We start from the raw sequence: 16402 nt of genomic DNA on the forward strand, positions 1-16402 counted from the left end.
ATAGGCAGTATTTATCAGTCCCTTTTAGACATATTAAGAATGGTCACTGTCTTGAAAGAATGAGTACTCAGAGTACGGGTGATGTTGAGGATCAGGAATTTTCTAGCCCACAAAATACATGTTTGAGTGGCTTGTTATGGCCACTACAGATTTGAGTATGATGGAAATATATGTATATAGTGCATCCTCTTCATCACAGTAGTCTTAAAAACATTAAAAATTTCATGCAAATGGAGAGACTACAAGTCAAAAGTTCCTTACCATTTTTAAAACTATGTGGACTTGTTACAATAACTCGATACTATAGCCTTCCAATCACTTCATTTCTGCGACATTCCATTAGACCTTGTCTGTCTCTATCTCAATTTCAGCTTCTACAGGCTCCCTTTCTCATAGCAAGTCACGCCATGCCAACTATTATCTGTGAACCAGTCACTGGCAAGCCAAAACCAGGTGAGTGCTCCCACAATACCGCATATTCACTAGTCACATGGCATTGAAATTGCTATTGTGTTTTTACTGTAACCCCTGTTACAGAGTAGAGATAGTATAATACTGACCATTGCATCCCAATCCCTAGCTCAGTGTCTGACACATATGGATCTCAATAAATATTTAGTGAACGGGTCAATGCCACATACTAAACATGAAGCAGGAGGGCCACAAAGAGCTCTAGCCCAGTACTTGGGTTTAGCATCATCTCAGCTGTTTCGACATTGCATTATAATTTTGTCATTTCACCCAGAGTCTCTAAAACTGCTCTTCCTCCAGAACTATCTTGCCTCTGAATTCTACCTCCCTGCTTTCCTCCCTGGTCCTGCTGACTGGCTTGCCCAAATGCTGACTCCCTGCCTCTGTCAAAACACTGCAATGCTCCATCTGCCTGGCAAGATATTCCAGAACCTCCTGTTAGACTCTCAGATGTCAGCTGATAACTTGGACCACTCTTTGACACCTAATGCCATACTATTCGGACCCTGTGTTCTACCTCCTCCCAGTTCAGCACCAACCCAGTCCCTTTTCCTGCTACATAAATGGGCCTTGACTAATTGAGCCCAGCATGTTCTTCAAGATGAGCAGACTACGTGGATCTCACTCTACAAACTGTTCCTTCCACACAGCTCAAATCCCTTCAAATCTTCATACAACAGTAGCTAAAGTGCAACTAGTATGAAAGTGTCTGGGAACAGAAATTGATATAATAATCCAAATATAAATCAAATTGTAGGATTTTAATCATGCATTCATACTATGTGGAGGAACTAGATTTTTCTCTAATTTCTCTCTCTCTCAAAAGGCAAAAATTCTTCACTTTCCGAGAAACCACAGTCACTTTCATCTGGCTTTCCCCCTTGTCCTCTCCTCTGTTTGAGCTCAGCACTTCACATGTTCATTTTGGTCAGATTCCATCGTAATACATCACCAGGAACACATGTGCTCCGCTGGGACTTGATTCCCTGGAAGCTGTGAATGGTGATGTAAATAACAGCATCATTGGAATTTGGAGGAACTGATGCAGGAAAGAAAGTGAAATAAGGCAAAATCAAGCAACTATAATCAATATTTCCTTTGGGGTAATGTGGATAGTATTGATGCTGATCGGGAACCTCAATGTTATCCATCAGCTGGAGCTGTCAGCAGAAACATTAATTAAATGGCAGCTGTTGCTTTACCACTTGTAGGGGAGTGGAGCAATCCTAACTCCAAAATAGATTGCTGAGAATGAGAACATTTCCAACTAATAAACCGCAATAAGATCCTGGATGTGTACTTTTCATGTGTTCTATGGTACTTGTGTGAAAAGAGTGCAATTAGACTTGTGTCAATAATTATGTTTTATCTCACTGCATTTAAAGTAAGGGTTCTAGTCTCCTATTGGAAATACATGTACATTGTGTCAATCATATCTACAGAGTCCAGCGTCCTTATTTATGCATTGGTTATTCTCTGATTCTCTAATGAACATTTAAAATGTTCATTGATTTTTAATGTATATTGTTATAAAAGCAGTATGTGACCATTAAAAGTTTAAAGAATACTGAGAAACAGAGAAATAATCACTCATGGTCACTGACTGTTATTTCCATATTTATTAAAAAATTATGTTCGGTCAAATCAATGGAAATCAGTTAATAATGTTTACTTTCTCAATTCCAGAACATTTAATGGATTCAATTTAACAAATATTTATTGACCATTTGTTCTGTGCAATATGAGTTTAAAAATAGTCCCAAGCCATACCTGAATCTATTTACCCAATTAAATTTTTAATTTACATGAAAATATTTACTGTAGAATAATTATAATAACCTATCACTTTTTATTCAGTTTCTATTGTTTAGAAAAATCTGTACTGCAGTATTTGCCATTGGTGATTTTCACTTGGTAAAGTTCATTGACCAGGCAATTCTTATGGATTTTCCCCTACATGTGAAAAAGCCTGTTCTGTAGCACTTCAAACTTACAGAATCAATCAGAAAATTAATTCTACACATGCTGTCTAAAAATGTAGACTTTAACAGGTCTTCAGAGTACATGGACTCACTGGCCTGTCAGCTCCGTGGGACAGACCAGCTAGTTTCCAACACACCTGCTGCTACAGGAGAGGCAAAGTGATTAATCCCTTCCTGTTGTTGCTAATATCATGAAAGTTAAGGCCTGGTATGAAAGTCCAGACAGGGGAATCCAAGGGAAAATATGAACCCAGCCAAACTCACAGGACTAGGGGAAAAGCCAAGGGTTTGAACAGGACAGTAGAGTTTTCAGTTAGAATTTCCACAGAAAGATGAAAAGTAAGGCAGAAAATACTATATTGGTACAATGGAAAGGAAAGACAGGACATAAGAAACAAAGTCATGGGGCCCTGGCCATGTTTCTCAGTTGGTTGGCACATCATCATATACACCAAAAACTTCATAGGCTTGATCACAAGATAGGGCACATGCCTAAGTTGTAGGTTCGATCCCTGATCAGGGTGCTTACAAGAGGCAAACTAATTGGTGTTTCTCACATCGGTGTATGTCTCTCTCTCTCCCCTCCTCCTCTCTCCCCCCCCCCCCCCGCTCACTTCTAAAATCAAACATATTCTCAGGTGAGGATTTAAAAAAAAGGAACAAAATCATGGAGAAAATGAAGCACCTTTGAACAGTCTCTAAGTAAATGGATTGCCTCCAATGGGCCCACTTAATCAGAAAATAAAGAAGAAGTAAAGGGACCAATCTCTAGTCAAGCAAATAACTCGGTGGGAATTCAGATCCCCAAGGCCAGATGCCACAAGACCTCTCATGCTGAAACAGCTGCCATTCAATACCTCATATTCTCAGAGTTGGCTCCAGAACAGCAAAGTCATTAAAAGATTAGACACACAAATTGAGAGTACAGTTGCTGAACTCAAATCCCAGGTCTGCCCCTGCTTTTGGGGGGGGGGGCAGGGTTTGGAATATTCCTTCAGCCTCATTATCTGTAAAATGTAGAGTATAGGCCTGACATCAAACTATATTACAAGGCCATGGTAATCAAAACAGTCTGGTACTGGTATAAGAACGGACACGTAGATCAATGGAACAGAATAGAAGGCCCAGAAATAAACCCAAGATTCTATGGTCGATTAATAATCAAAAAAGGGGGCAGAATCATAAAATGGAATAAAAATAGCCTCTTCAACAAATGGTGTTGGGACATCTGGACAGCTACATGCAAAAAAAATGAAACTTGACCACCAACTTACATCATACACAAAAATAAACTCAAGATGGGTAAAAGACTTAGATATAAGTCATAATACCATGAAAGTCCTAAAAGAGAACATAGGGAGGAAAATCTCAGATATTCCACACAGCAATATTTTCACCGATTTGTTCCCTAGAGCGAGGGACATAAAGGAAAGAATAAACAAATTAGGCTTCATCCAAATAAAAAACTTCTACATGGCTAAAGAAAACATTAGCAAAATGAAAAGGGAACCAACTATATGGGAAAATATGTTTGCCCATGATACCTCAGACAAGGCTTTGATCTCCAAAATATAGAAAGAACTCACACAATTCCATACCAGGAAGACAAACAATCCAATTAAAAAATAGGCAAAAGACTTGAACATACACTTCTCCAAAGAGAATATACAAAGGGCCCAGAGACATATGAAAGGATGCTCAGCATCACTAGCCATCAGAAAGATGCAAAACCACAATGAGATACCACTTCACATCAGTCAGAGGGGCTATCATAAACAAATCAACAAAGTGCTGGCAAGATTGTGGAGAAAAGGGAACCCTAGTGCACTGTTGGTGGGAATGCAAACTGGTGCAGCCACTGTGGAAAACAGCATGGAATTTCCTCAAAAAACTAAAAATTTTAGTTTTAGTTCAGCCACTGCTGAAATTGTACCCTAAGAATCCTGAAACACTAATTCAAAGGAACCTATGCATCCCAATGTTCATAGCAGCACAATTTACAATAGCCAAGTGCTGGAAGCAGCCTAGGTGCCCATTAGTAAAAGAGTGACTCAGAAAACTGGGGTACATGTACACACAACAGAAAGAAAGAAGGAGCTCCTACCCTCTGTGACAGCATAGATGGAACTGGAGAGCATTATGTTAAGTGAACAAAGTCAGGCAGTGAAAGACAAATAGCATATGATCTCACCTAGCAAGCAAAATATAACCAGAGACATTGAAATTAAGGACAAACTGACAGTAACCAGAGGAGAGGAGGGAGGGAGATAACGAGGAAAAGAAGGGAAAGGGTCGTCAAAGAACATGTATAAAGGACCCATGGACAAAGCCTAAGGTGGGTAGGATTGAGGGTGAGAAGTGGGGGTGGAAAGATGGAGACAACTGTATTCAAACATTAATTTCAAAAAAAGAAAAAAAGTAAAAAAGAAATATACAGTATAGGAATATCTGCTTCGTGGAGTTTTCCACACCTAATACATAAAAGCATTCATTAAATATTAGCTACCTTGTTGTTTATTGTGATCACGTGATAGAAAGGGCAGTAGCCTAACACTCAGAGGCCTTTACAATTTCTGCCAAGTGACTTCTGCCTGCTCCTCATAGTAGTGTCTTCTTTAAAATGATGAGACTGTACTAGATAAGTGATTCTCAACCCTAGATGCACATTGAAATCCTATAAAAGCTTCTAAAATAGACCAATACTTGGGCACCTACTCAGGCCAACTTGAATCAGAACCTCTGGGGCATAGTCTGAGCATCTGCATTTTTAAAGCATTCCAGGAACATCTGACGCACAGAAAGTACTGAGAACCAAAAGACTACGTGACCTGAGAGTTCAAAGTGAGCTCAGAGGTTTCCACCCTCCCTGCTCCCTGATGGGTATGAGAAGCTCTAGGACCAAAACTGTGTGATCATCAACAGTGTGAGACTCAGGACCTCTTTCCTCCTTGAAATTAGACCAGGTGCAGAGGTGCTAAGAGAACTAGGAGCTCTTACAAAATGTCTTAGATAATCCTTGAATTAATATGATAAACTGTTAATATCTTCCATTTACAAGGCATTAGCTAAAGATTAAGGTGGAAATTTTTACTAATTTTTATTGCCAAGAGAAATTTAGAGTAATTGAATGAGAAAAAAAATGCTGCCAGAAGCCAACCAGTGAAGCCCTTTGTCTCCAAAGATATAACAAATTCTTTTCCTCCTTCGGCACTGTTATGCCTTTTTACTTAAAGACAGGAGAGGACAAAGGGGATATTCTGAGATTATTTGTTGTAAGAAAGTCAGGAGAGATCACATAAAAAAAACAGAGGGCCTTGATGAAATGTAATTCATCACTACTTTTATTTTGGATTAAATAGGTCTATGGCACAGAGCATAGAGTATATTGCTCTAGGAAAATATTTAGCCTGTCAGGTAAGTAGTAGTATAAGTCCTGTGCATAGGCTAGTAATGAGTGTGCATACATGTGTAGGGAGGGTTGGTATATGCTAGTATAGTTGTGACAAGGTACTGTTTTCAATCCATAGGACAGAATTTCTCAGAGGGTAGAGATTCATTCTGTTATGTGTTCAATTCACATAAAAAATTCATCTTCCTGGGATATTCAATCCCACTACCTGAGATATCTGAAACACTGGAAAAGTACAGTATTTATGGCCACTGACATAAGAAAAAGCCAAGTATTATCTGCTCTGTCAAAACATTATTAAACGGCTGCTTTACTTGGACAGTTGCAAAAGTTAAATGCCACTCATATAACATAGAAACTCAAAAATTCCAATTATCCAAATGTCAGACATTTGGGTTTTTTAAAGGTAACTTCTGGTTAATAAAGATAAAATAATTAATAAATATCAAATAAAATATTTCATGCCATTGCTCCACAGTAACAAACCACTGATTATAAAATATCAGGTAATTTTCCTTAAACTATAACAAACTCTGTTTTTTTTTTGAAGGAGCAACATGCTGCATGATTGACAATTCACTGCCTAAACACAGTCATTGGGAGACAATAAGTACTCTTTCATGAAATGAGACCTCTGTCCCCTTCCTCACCACCTCCTCCAACCAATATATATGTGTACCACCAAAGGCTGCATCAAGGAATATTGCTACCAACAGCTGGAATAAGTGACTTTTTAGGACTCCTTGTTGAACCTACTTAACAAACTGAGTGCTTATGACCAAGACAGAGATCTGCAGAGCATTTTGAATACAATAGGAGGTGGGGATCTGAGTTGTCAACAGCAGCAGCAACAAACCAAAACCCCAACGGTATCAAAGGATCTGGTGACAACAGTAGCCGTAACAGCTCATAAATTAAAATGCTCCATGGCATCCTCTCCCAAGGAATCAACGCAGCAATGGAAACTAAGAGCTGTACCGCTCCATCAACAACCGGGGAAGAAGTTCTGAAAACCAGTGCCCCAGGCATAGCTCTTTCAGATTTGCCCCACTCCACTGGCCACTAAAGCTTCTGGTGCCACCCCGGAACCCTGGAAACAAGCCCCAATTGGCCTCTGACCCTGCGACTCTTTCTTATTTGCTCTTAGTGAATCCCCTCATCCTGGAGTGGCAGCTGACTCCCTGCAGCATCACATTCTACACCGGTCATTAAAACTTCTCAGTCATCTAGGTGGGGATCTTCCTTGAACAACTGCCTACATTACAAGAAAGTGGTTGAAAATACGGCCAAGTCGCCTAAGTCTGAATTTCAAATCTACCACTGGGAAGTAACCATTTATAAGACTCATTTTTCTAATCCGTAAAACAGAGATAAAAATAGTTCCTCATAGGGTTGTTATGAGAAGTAAATAAAATCATCCATGTAAGTGCTTGGCACAATGCCTGGTACAGAATAATCTCCAGCATATGCTAGCTATTACAATCATTTATATATACTAAATGATTACATATAACTACATAATATACATATTATGTAGATAGGATATATTATACATAGCTATAATTATCATTATATGATCTATTACATTATTATATAAGAACTGGGAATCCTATGTCCCAGTCATTAGCAGGAACATTTGGTATGCTGGGCAATGATCTATGGAATAAACAGGATATAGAAGGTGAGGATATGTTACTCAGAGTTCAGGGGCCCCTGAGGAGTGAATTCTACCAAAGCAGCTGGCTTCCTTAAGGACCAGAGAAACAACAGGCTGTGACCTAAGCAGCTGGTTTGGTAGTGTCTAAGCCAGAAGATGATAGCTATCACGGCAGCATGTGAAAGTTAAGCTCATGTGTAAGGCCCCTCCCTCATCCAAATACCAGGCTGCTCTTCAAGCATGTGTCACTTACTAAACAGTTCGTGAAACACAAAAAGCCTTGAATACCTCCAGTGTCACATTTCAAGACTTACAGAATAATTAGGAAAAATCTGAGCTGGCAAAACTCTTTCTGGCTCTCCCTGGCAAGCAGACCATCTTTGTTTTCCATTAGTGTGTGTTGTCGTCACAGTAACTGCAAGGCTCCAAATACAGGCCCATGGTGTCATTTCCTCATGTACTTAGGCTGCCACACTGAAATAGCATTATGAACTCAGCAATGCCTCTTCCTTTCCTGTTGTGCTGTAGCACCTCAATCAAAGAAGCAGGCCCTAAAATGAGTTACTTAAAACATAAGTACATTAAAGAGATATAGGGAAAAATAAAGTCCATTTATCCTTATGACTGTATCACCTATGACTCATGTGTGTGTGACAGCATGTATGTGTGCGTGTGTGGTGTGAACACCGTAGTTTTGCAAAGCTCTTTTAGATAAACAAGGCAAGTTGGCAATAACTTGATTATCTTGGTGATGTCACCAGTCTACTGTTTTCAATCAAATTGTCTTTTGGCTTTAAATCTTTAGCAAATCATTTTTTAAAGAATGCATTTAGCTAACTCTGACATGTCCACTTCATGGCTTTCTTATGCCTTTTCCTTACAAAGATAAGCAGAAATTAATGCGTTTTTTTCAAAGAAACTTGGGAACATTACAGTCATAATTACTGAAAGACAAAAAAAAAACCCTTGTTTTCAAGTGCAGACATATAAGGCCCTTGGCTACTGAAGCAGTAATCATCATTTTCATCTGTGTTGGTAAAGGAGGTTGGCGGCAGCATTTAAGCCAGAAAGAAACAGCAAGTCCCTGAACCTTAAGGACTCAAAGTCTGATCACATGAGATAAATTCTGCATTAACTTTAAAAATTCTTCTTAGTCTTTCACAGACCTCCGGAGCATATAAATCACCCAATATTATGAACAGTGACACCATTTCCCAAAAAGGAAAAGTAACACCAACCTTCTTTTGACTTTTCAGTGCTGCTGTGGCTTCAACAAAGCTCTCAGGGACTGGGGTGCTGGTTAATGTCATGTTTCTTCATCTCTCTGCCGGGACTTTCTCAAATTCTGCAATCAGCTGGTTAAGAGCCAACTATAGCTGCTCAACTCATGTTTGACTTTCCTTATTCTGAGTTCTTCCACAGCTCACTGCATGGCCTTTGAAATTAAACTGTCTCAGCTTCTGCCACAGGGAAAGTTGTATTCTGCATGCAGCTTTTTCCCTTCTCTAAAAGCTAAAGAATAGGCCTGGCCAATTAAGGAGAAAGAACATAATCCAACACATTTTCTTAAGGTTCCTATATTTTTGCCCTAGAACCTTTAAAATGTATTTTGTAAAGCCAGGAAAAAATCTTCCCTTATTGTCTTTCTTTTCCTCCCTTCCCTCCCTTCCTTCCTTCTTTCCTTCCTTCCTTCCTTCCTTCCTTCCTTCCTTCCTTCCTTCCTTCCTTCCTTCCTTCTCTCCTTCTTTCTTTCTATAACCAGGTTTTCATTAGAGAATGACAATTATAAAACTTGGTTCTCCTTATCTTTTACAAACTCATTCTTTCAATTGAGAAAAAGCAAAATGGACAGGCCTAAACAGTAACTACCCTACATAAGATTTGTTAGCACTAAAGCTACTAAGAAACTTCTCTGCTTATAAGAGTGTTTCATATACATTAAATATACATAATAGTCACCACCTCATAATGTATACATGCATATTTAGAGTAAAAAACTTTTTTGTTTATCTTGGAATATACTGTCTAGTCATGTTTAAGAATGAATAGCAAGAATTTATTTTCATTTGGTAAGACTGAAGCTAGCATGAGATGACCTTTCTTGGTCTTTTTATTTTTATCTGTTACTAGGTTAGTATAACAAAACAAAACATCTAAGGGAAGAAATAAAGAACGATAAATTTAATAACATGTTCCTTCATGGAGGAAGAAGGCTCTGTTGCCACACATTACCCAGTGTAGTCAGCTATAAAAGAGACACCCAAGTGCTATGTATAAACACACTTTATCTCCAAGTACAAATATAGAAACCATAGAATAATTTATGCTGTCCATGATTTCTTAGCCTTTTTAGTAATGATTGTATATGACAGCAGACTGCTGAGTGATAAGGGAGGGTTTAAAATATAAATTCCATACTAAAGTATTGGCTGGTGTTCAAACTATGTCTGCTTAGAGTACCCAGGAGCAAAGTATGTCCCAAACAGGATTCCAAATTTAAACAATACATTCTTCTGCTGTTTCTATGAACTTGAGTTCTCGGGCTATCTGTATCTAAGAATTTTGTGTGCAACAAAGATTAAATTGAACAGATAACTACATTTACAGTGTGGTAATAAAGCAATAATAGCTTAAATATATTGAAAAGTCAACAAGGCAACTCTAAGTTTTATTAACTTACTTAATCTTCAAAACAGCTCTAAAGAATATAGTATTACTATCCTTGTTCTACAGATGAGGAAACTGAGGCATGAAGAGTAATTTTGGTGCAAGGTTACAGTGAGCTGAAATCTGAATCCAGGCCTGTTATACTAGCCATTCCTGCCTCCTCCTCCTCCACAACAATAAACATGTTCTTTTTGTAATATCTTCCACTCAGGTTTAGGGAAACAAAGTGTATTTTACTAGCTTGTCTTTTATTCTATTGCTATGTGCATGAAAAAATAATTAATATATAAACAAACATGCCGCAGGCTCTTAATGTCATTTTTCTAACAAGCTGTTACCAATCTTTTTTCTCTTAAACCTTTCTGCTGAAATAGATCTCTCTCTAAGCTCACCCTCTCACCACCCATGGTGCTGCTTTTCTAAAGCCCACATGTGTCAAAAAATAAGAGGAGATAAATTAGGGAAAATGGGGATTAAACAAACTCTGTAAAATTCTATTTCTTAGAGCACCTGTTTTATGAAGACATAATAATCTTCAAAAAGAAACCACAACTAGCAGTAGTTTATTATGTGTATTTTATTACAAAGTTTTATTTCTAAAGAATAAGTAAAAATTATAGCCACAAGGAAACCACTACTTAGTGAATCTATTCAATATTTCACAAATTTCATCAGGAAAATCCCCTAGTGATTCTTGCTGAACAACCATTTAGAAGAGTAATTTTAAATTCCTTGGCATTCTTAAAATGTAAAGAGAATGCTTTTCTTTTGATGGACACAAAAAATTGCTTCGTAGTCATGATTAATGCTCTATCTCACATAGTAAGGCTACAGGTTTCATGAGTGATTAAAAATAAAACTGAGAAATGTCTCTTTTTTAAGTGTCTAGGAGAAAAGATACTATGGCATGACATTTAAATATTTTAATGCTAAAGGCCAGATTCTAAATCATGATGACCAAAAAATAGAAGGAGCCATCACCCTAACCAGTGCAGCCCAGGTGGTTGGGTGTCATAAGGTTGCCAGTTCATTCTGGGTCAGGGCACATACCTGGGTTGCAGGTACAGTCCCCATTCAGGGAACATTTGAGAGGCAACTGATCAATGTTTCTCTCTCATGTCACTGTTTCTCCCCCTGTATTTCTCCCTCTCTTCTCCTCTCTCTAAAAAAAATAAATAAAGCTTTTTTTAAAAGGAGCCATAATTTAAATGAATAGTACCAAAGGTAACTATAAATGGGGTCTGGTACCAAAGGATAATAAAAGTACATGCATTACAGTATTTAAAGGTCTAGATACATACACAAGCATGCACATATATATACAGCCTTTACATAGTCCCCTTTGTATCTCATTCTCCAGTGGTACCTCATCTCCACAATTGGGTATGCAACCATACTCACAATGGCTTGTAGTTTTTCTGGGTACAGGAAAACTATGAAAGCTTTCTTTAAATTTTTTTCAGATAGAAAGCTATTAACCATAATTATAGTTTCTTTTCTTGATTTTTTACCTATCTATACTTTCTTATATACCCATCATCAGAATCTAGAGCCAAAAATGTTAATAAAACATCTACAATATGTGTGGGGCTGAAAAACTTCAAAGCCAAGTGATGCTTGGGATAATGTTTTGTACCTAATCATCTTCATAAAAATGTTCAGAATTTAAAGAGGCAAACCCTGCTAAGTATCTTAATTCTAACAGAGCATGAAACTGTCTAAACTAAGAAGGAATGGCTTCTAAAAGGCATTGGTCCTGGAAATTATTGTGAAAGTGGAAGACACTGATCTGGTTTTAATAAGTAAACAAAGTCCCTAAGGAAAAGGGATGCGAGGTGCTCCAGGCATAGGGGATGGGATGAGCAGGCACAGAACACCGAAGCATGCGCTATGTGTGTGTTTGGAGAATGGCCCAAAATCTGAAATATCTGGAGCAAAGAGACAGACACTTGTTGAATGATGGCGGCTGAGACTAGAAAAGTTCAGCGCATGCCAGATGGTGGAAGGATTTCAAAATACCCAGCCTAGGTGTTTGGCAGCAACAATGAGTCCCAGAAGACAACTGGAGTAAAAGAAAAGCACAGCAACACTTTAGGAAAATTAACCCCATGGTCATAGGCAAGATGGTTTGGATGGCAATGAGGGGTGGGAGGGGAGCACTAGTGTTATAATCCAGCCTGAGGGTGAAGGGAGCGGGCCTTGGTGTGGTGGGAGAGATGGTAACAGATCTAACAACTCTTACAGTAAAGGGGAAGAGGAGCATTCCAAAATAACCCAGAAATGTGAACTTGAGTGAACAGGAGAACAGAATGCGTGTGGTTCGTGGAGAGTTTGTTCATACACTGGAGGAAAGTACATGGTCTAACCTGAGCTACTTCTGATTCTCAAAGGTAAACCTATAGCCATAAAGAGAATTCTCAAAATTTCAACTCATCAGGAAACATGGCTTTCACTCAGGTCTAAACACTGCACTCAGTTATCCACACACTGTTCCATTGACTCCAACATAAATCACATGCCTAGAACTAATGGTAAATTAGTTGATATGTCTGATAAGGGGTTAATATCCAAAACTTATGAAGAACTTGTAAAACCCAATATCAAAAAACCAAACAATCCAATTAAAAAAATGAACAAAGGACTCGAATAGACACTTCTCCAAAGAGGACATACAGATGGCCAATAGACATATGAAAAGATGCTCAAGGTCACTAATCATCAGAAAAATGCGAAAAACCACAATGAGATACCACCTCACAGCTGTCAGAATGACTATCATCAATAAATTAACAAACAACAAGTTCTGGTGAGGATATTGAGAAAAGAGAACCCTCGTGCCCTGTTAATGGAAATGCAGACTGGTGCAGCCACTGTGGAAAGCAGTATAGAGTTACCTCAAAAATTAAAAATGGATCTGCCTTTTGACCCAATGATGCCACTTCCAGGAATATATCCAAAGAAAGCCAAAACACTAATTCAAAAGAATATGCGCACCCCTAAGTTCACTACAGTATAATTTACAATCACCAAGATTTGGGAAGCAACCCTGGTGCCCATCAGTAGATGAGTGGTTGAAAAAGCTGTAGTATACTTACACAATGGAATACTACTTGGCCATAAAAAAGAAGGAAATCTCACCCTTTGTGACAGCATGGATGGATCTGGAGAACATTGTGCTAAGTGAAATTAGCCAGCCAGAGAATGACAAGTACCGTATGATTTCACTCCTAGGTAAAATCTACTGAACAAAATAAACTAAATAGAAACAGACTGATAGCTGTCAGAGAGGAAGGGGGTTGTGGGGCTGGGTGAAAAAGGTGAAGGGATTAAGCAAACAAATAAACAAAAACTTCATACACACAGACAGCAGTATGGTGATTACCAGAAGGAAAAGGGGGTGAGGGGAGGTAGAAGAAGGTAAGAGGGGGATACACAATGATGGAAGGAGACTTGACTTTGGGTGGTAAACACACAAGCACACAATACAATATACAGATGATGTATTATAGAACTGCAAACATGAAACCTATATAATTTTATTAACCAATGTCATCCCAATAAATGCAATACAAAATTAAAAAATAAAATAAAATGACATCTCAGGAAATGACTTGCAACTTCCCCAATCTTAAACTGGCTTGCCTCAGAGAATTTTTTTAAAAAAATAGATTTTGGCTTTACATGTACATTTGAAAGCCAACAATGTGACCCTTCCTAAGATAAAAACAAGAAAAATGTAAAGCATTTAGTTCTAACTTTTCAAAACTCAAGAAGAAGATACTTCGTCTCCACTAAAGCACCAGGAGATTCCTTCTCTGATACCCAAGGTTACCCAAGTACATTGTACACTATTACTTATATATATTCATTATATATAATTAACTTCATTCAATTTTTAACTAAACATATAATCGGAATTATGAAACATAAAACATGTTATGTACTAAATATATGTGATAAGCTTTAATTTTTCTTAAAATAGGAATACCTATTTTCTTCTTTTCATTTGGATACCTTCTTACTTGTCAACAACCAATGTGTTGAAAAATGATCTTGGGTAAATTCTTTCTTTAAATTGACAAAATAGGTGCATCTCTATCTTCTTTGATGTTAGTCTTACATTAGAATATTCTGTCAAATTATCGTGTTCACTTAAAGGCTCAAACTTCTTATACAAATCCAACCCCAGTACAGACACCAGGTGTCAACAGTAACCATATCACCGATACACAGACAGTTTTTGTCAGATTCAGTGTGAAATTAATCAGTCTAAGCAATTCTGAGAAAAGTACATGGCAATTCACAGAAGGGGAGAGAAAATCCTTACAGATGAGAGGAGGAGTTCCTTTCATTTCCTTTCATCTGTGTAGTAAACATGCTATACACATATATACAACTTAAGAAAGGATTTTTTCTAATAAATTCAATTTTAGTTTTAAAAATCAGAATCTTTTATCTATGTATAAACTATTACCCAATTTTTTAATGCAAAATAATATTCTCCTGAGTAGTCTGTATCCAACAACAGCACGAGTAGTGATTTAACCCCAGGCATCTTCTGTGCCTCGCTAGCAGCAGCATCAGGGTGGCTGCAGTGGAACGAGGTCAGAGCCGGCACAAGGTGCACCCATGTAATCAGAGAATCAGGCAAAGGGAGAAGCAGAGAGCAGCAAGTCACAAGTACAGCAACACAAACCCCATGCAGGACTTTCCTGCCATTTACCACACAAGCTGCTCAGCTAGTTTCAATAAATGAGTGATTCTGCTTCCTGGGGAAATATCCTTTCCAATTGCTTAGCCATCCTAACTGTGAGAGGAGCTGTGAAATCGTCCTTTGTCACATTTCTGTTACCTGCAAAAGAATGATATCTTGGCAAAAACATTTTGATGTCTATTAAAACACCATAATCTTTGGGTTTAAAAGGGAATCAGTATAATTCTGAGAAAGACATGATGTTTCTGGTTCTCTAAAAATAATTCACAATGATTATCATCATTCCTAAATGTGTTATCACATAGTGGAACAGTAAGAATCCAAGGAAACAGACAACACAGAGCCGGAGAGAACACTCTTCTAATAGGAGCAGATATTTCTTAAAGGAGTAAGTAACTATTTAGTTTGCTCTTACCTGATGGCAGCTCGTTTAACCAAGGGTATGTCCTGTATGGAGGTAGTTTATCCTTTGAAGAATCAGTGGCTTGTCCCACAGCCCAAGAGAGACTGGAGTCCTGGAAAACTATCCAGCCCAAAAGAATACAGAGGAAAAAGCTTTTCCCACTTTCTCTCCCAGGACTAGCCAATAGCTGAAGTCATGCAGGAAACTGAGAGAAGGGGAAAGCAGCTTCTTCTCCCTGAAATCCCGATCAGCAGAAATTGGAGGCTGTTGTATATCTCCCACCCAGACTTTTGTTTAAAAGTTTTTTCAACTGTTGCTAGGTGTTGTTGGGTTCTGAGATTAGGTTTCTCGTCTTCTGCTCCCTTCACAACACCGTCAGAGCAATGACTTTGTTGAGGAGCTGGCTTGCGCGTGCTATATTTAACCAGTGTTCTCAGCAAGTCGAGCCTGTCAACAGCTGAGAAGTTTGGAGCCGGCTTTACTCAGTTCCTCGGCAGCTGGGTTATCAGTGGATATAGCTCTGCTCACCCTGTAAAAGATTGCAGGGAAACCGGCAGTCCCTTTTAAGGACTTCTGCTCTTTACACAGAGGTAATTATTATTTGAAGCTCTTAAATGCAGATTGTGATTTGGGACTTGCGTTTTAAAATCAAAGAAAAGAATCAAAGAGCAGCAGTTGTTTGGAGCAGACCCTTTTACCAACACAATATTTTTCTCAATTAGGCTTTCTTAGAGAAATAAATGTTCTTAAATTAGAAAAATCTTTTATGTAAAAGTGGATCACAACTGCTGGAAAAATTCACAGGAAGAGATTATTTCCAGAGAGTTTTTATGGTGATGTGTTGTGTTCGTAGCTAGATGACTGACTTGCCCAGCCATATCAGACCTGGCCAGCTTATATACCTGAATGTTAGCAAAGCAAGGTTACCATAAAGAAATGTCTGTAACATTGTTTTTGAAAGGAGTAAAAGTTAAGGAAGAAAATCTTAACATTCTCACTCAGGTCATTCAATGGATGAGGACTCTGGGAAAACCCTGCCTGCCAGTTGACAGCCTTGCCTCATCATTAACCCTCCAGTCTCCAAAACCAGAGAACAGGC

General features: G+C 38.3%; 1 protein-coding gene across 3 annotated transcripts in view; it reads right to left on the reverse strand.

Annotated features, from left to right (window-relative positions):
* The window catches only part of FILIP1 (filamin A interacting protein 1), a 182553-nt gene extending 166683 nt beyond the window's left edge, over positions 1-15870 (reverse strand). For all 3 annotated transcript variants that reach the window (XM_028509561.2, XM_036024363.1, XM_028509560.2), the window contains exon 1: positions 15316-15870. The gene's annotated coding sequence lies outside the window, so the exon portion shown is untranslated. The remainder of the gene's footprint in view (positions 1-15315) is intronic.
* Between the last annotated feature and the right edge of the window lie 532 nt (positions 15871-16402).

Source organism: Phyllostomus discolor, chromosome 4 (assembly GCF_004126475.2).
Source record: "Phyllostomus discolor isolate MPI-MPIP mPhyDis1 chromosome 4, mPhyDis1.pri.v3, whole genome shotgun sequence".
Lineage (NCBI taxonomy): Eukaryota > Metazoa > Chordata > Mammalia > Chiroptera > Phyllostomidae > Phyllostomus > Phyllostomus discolor.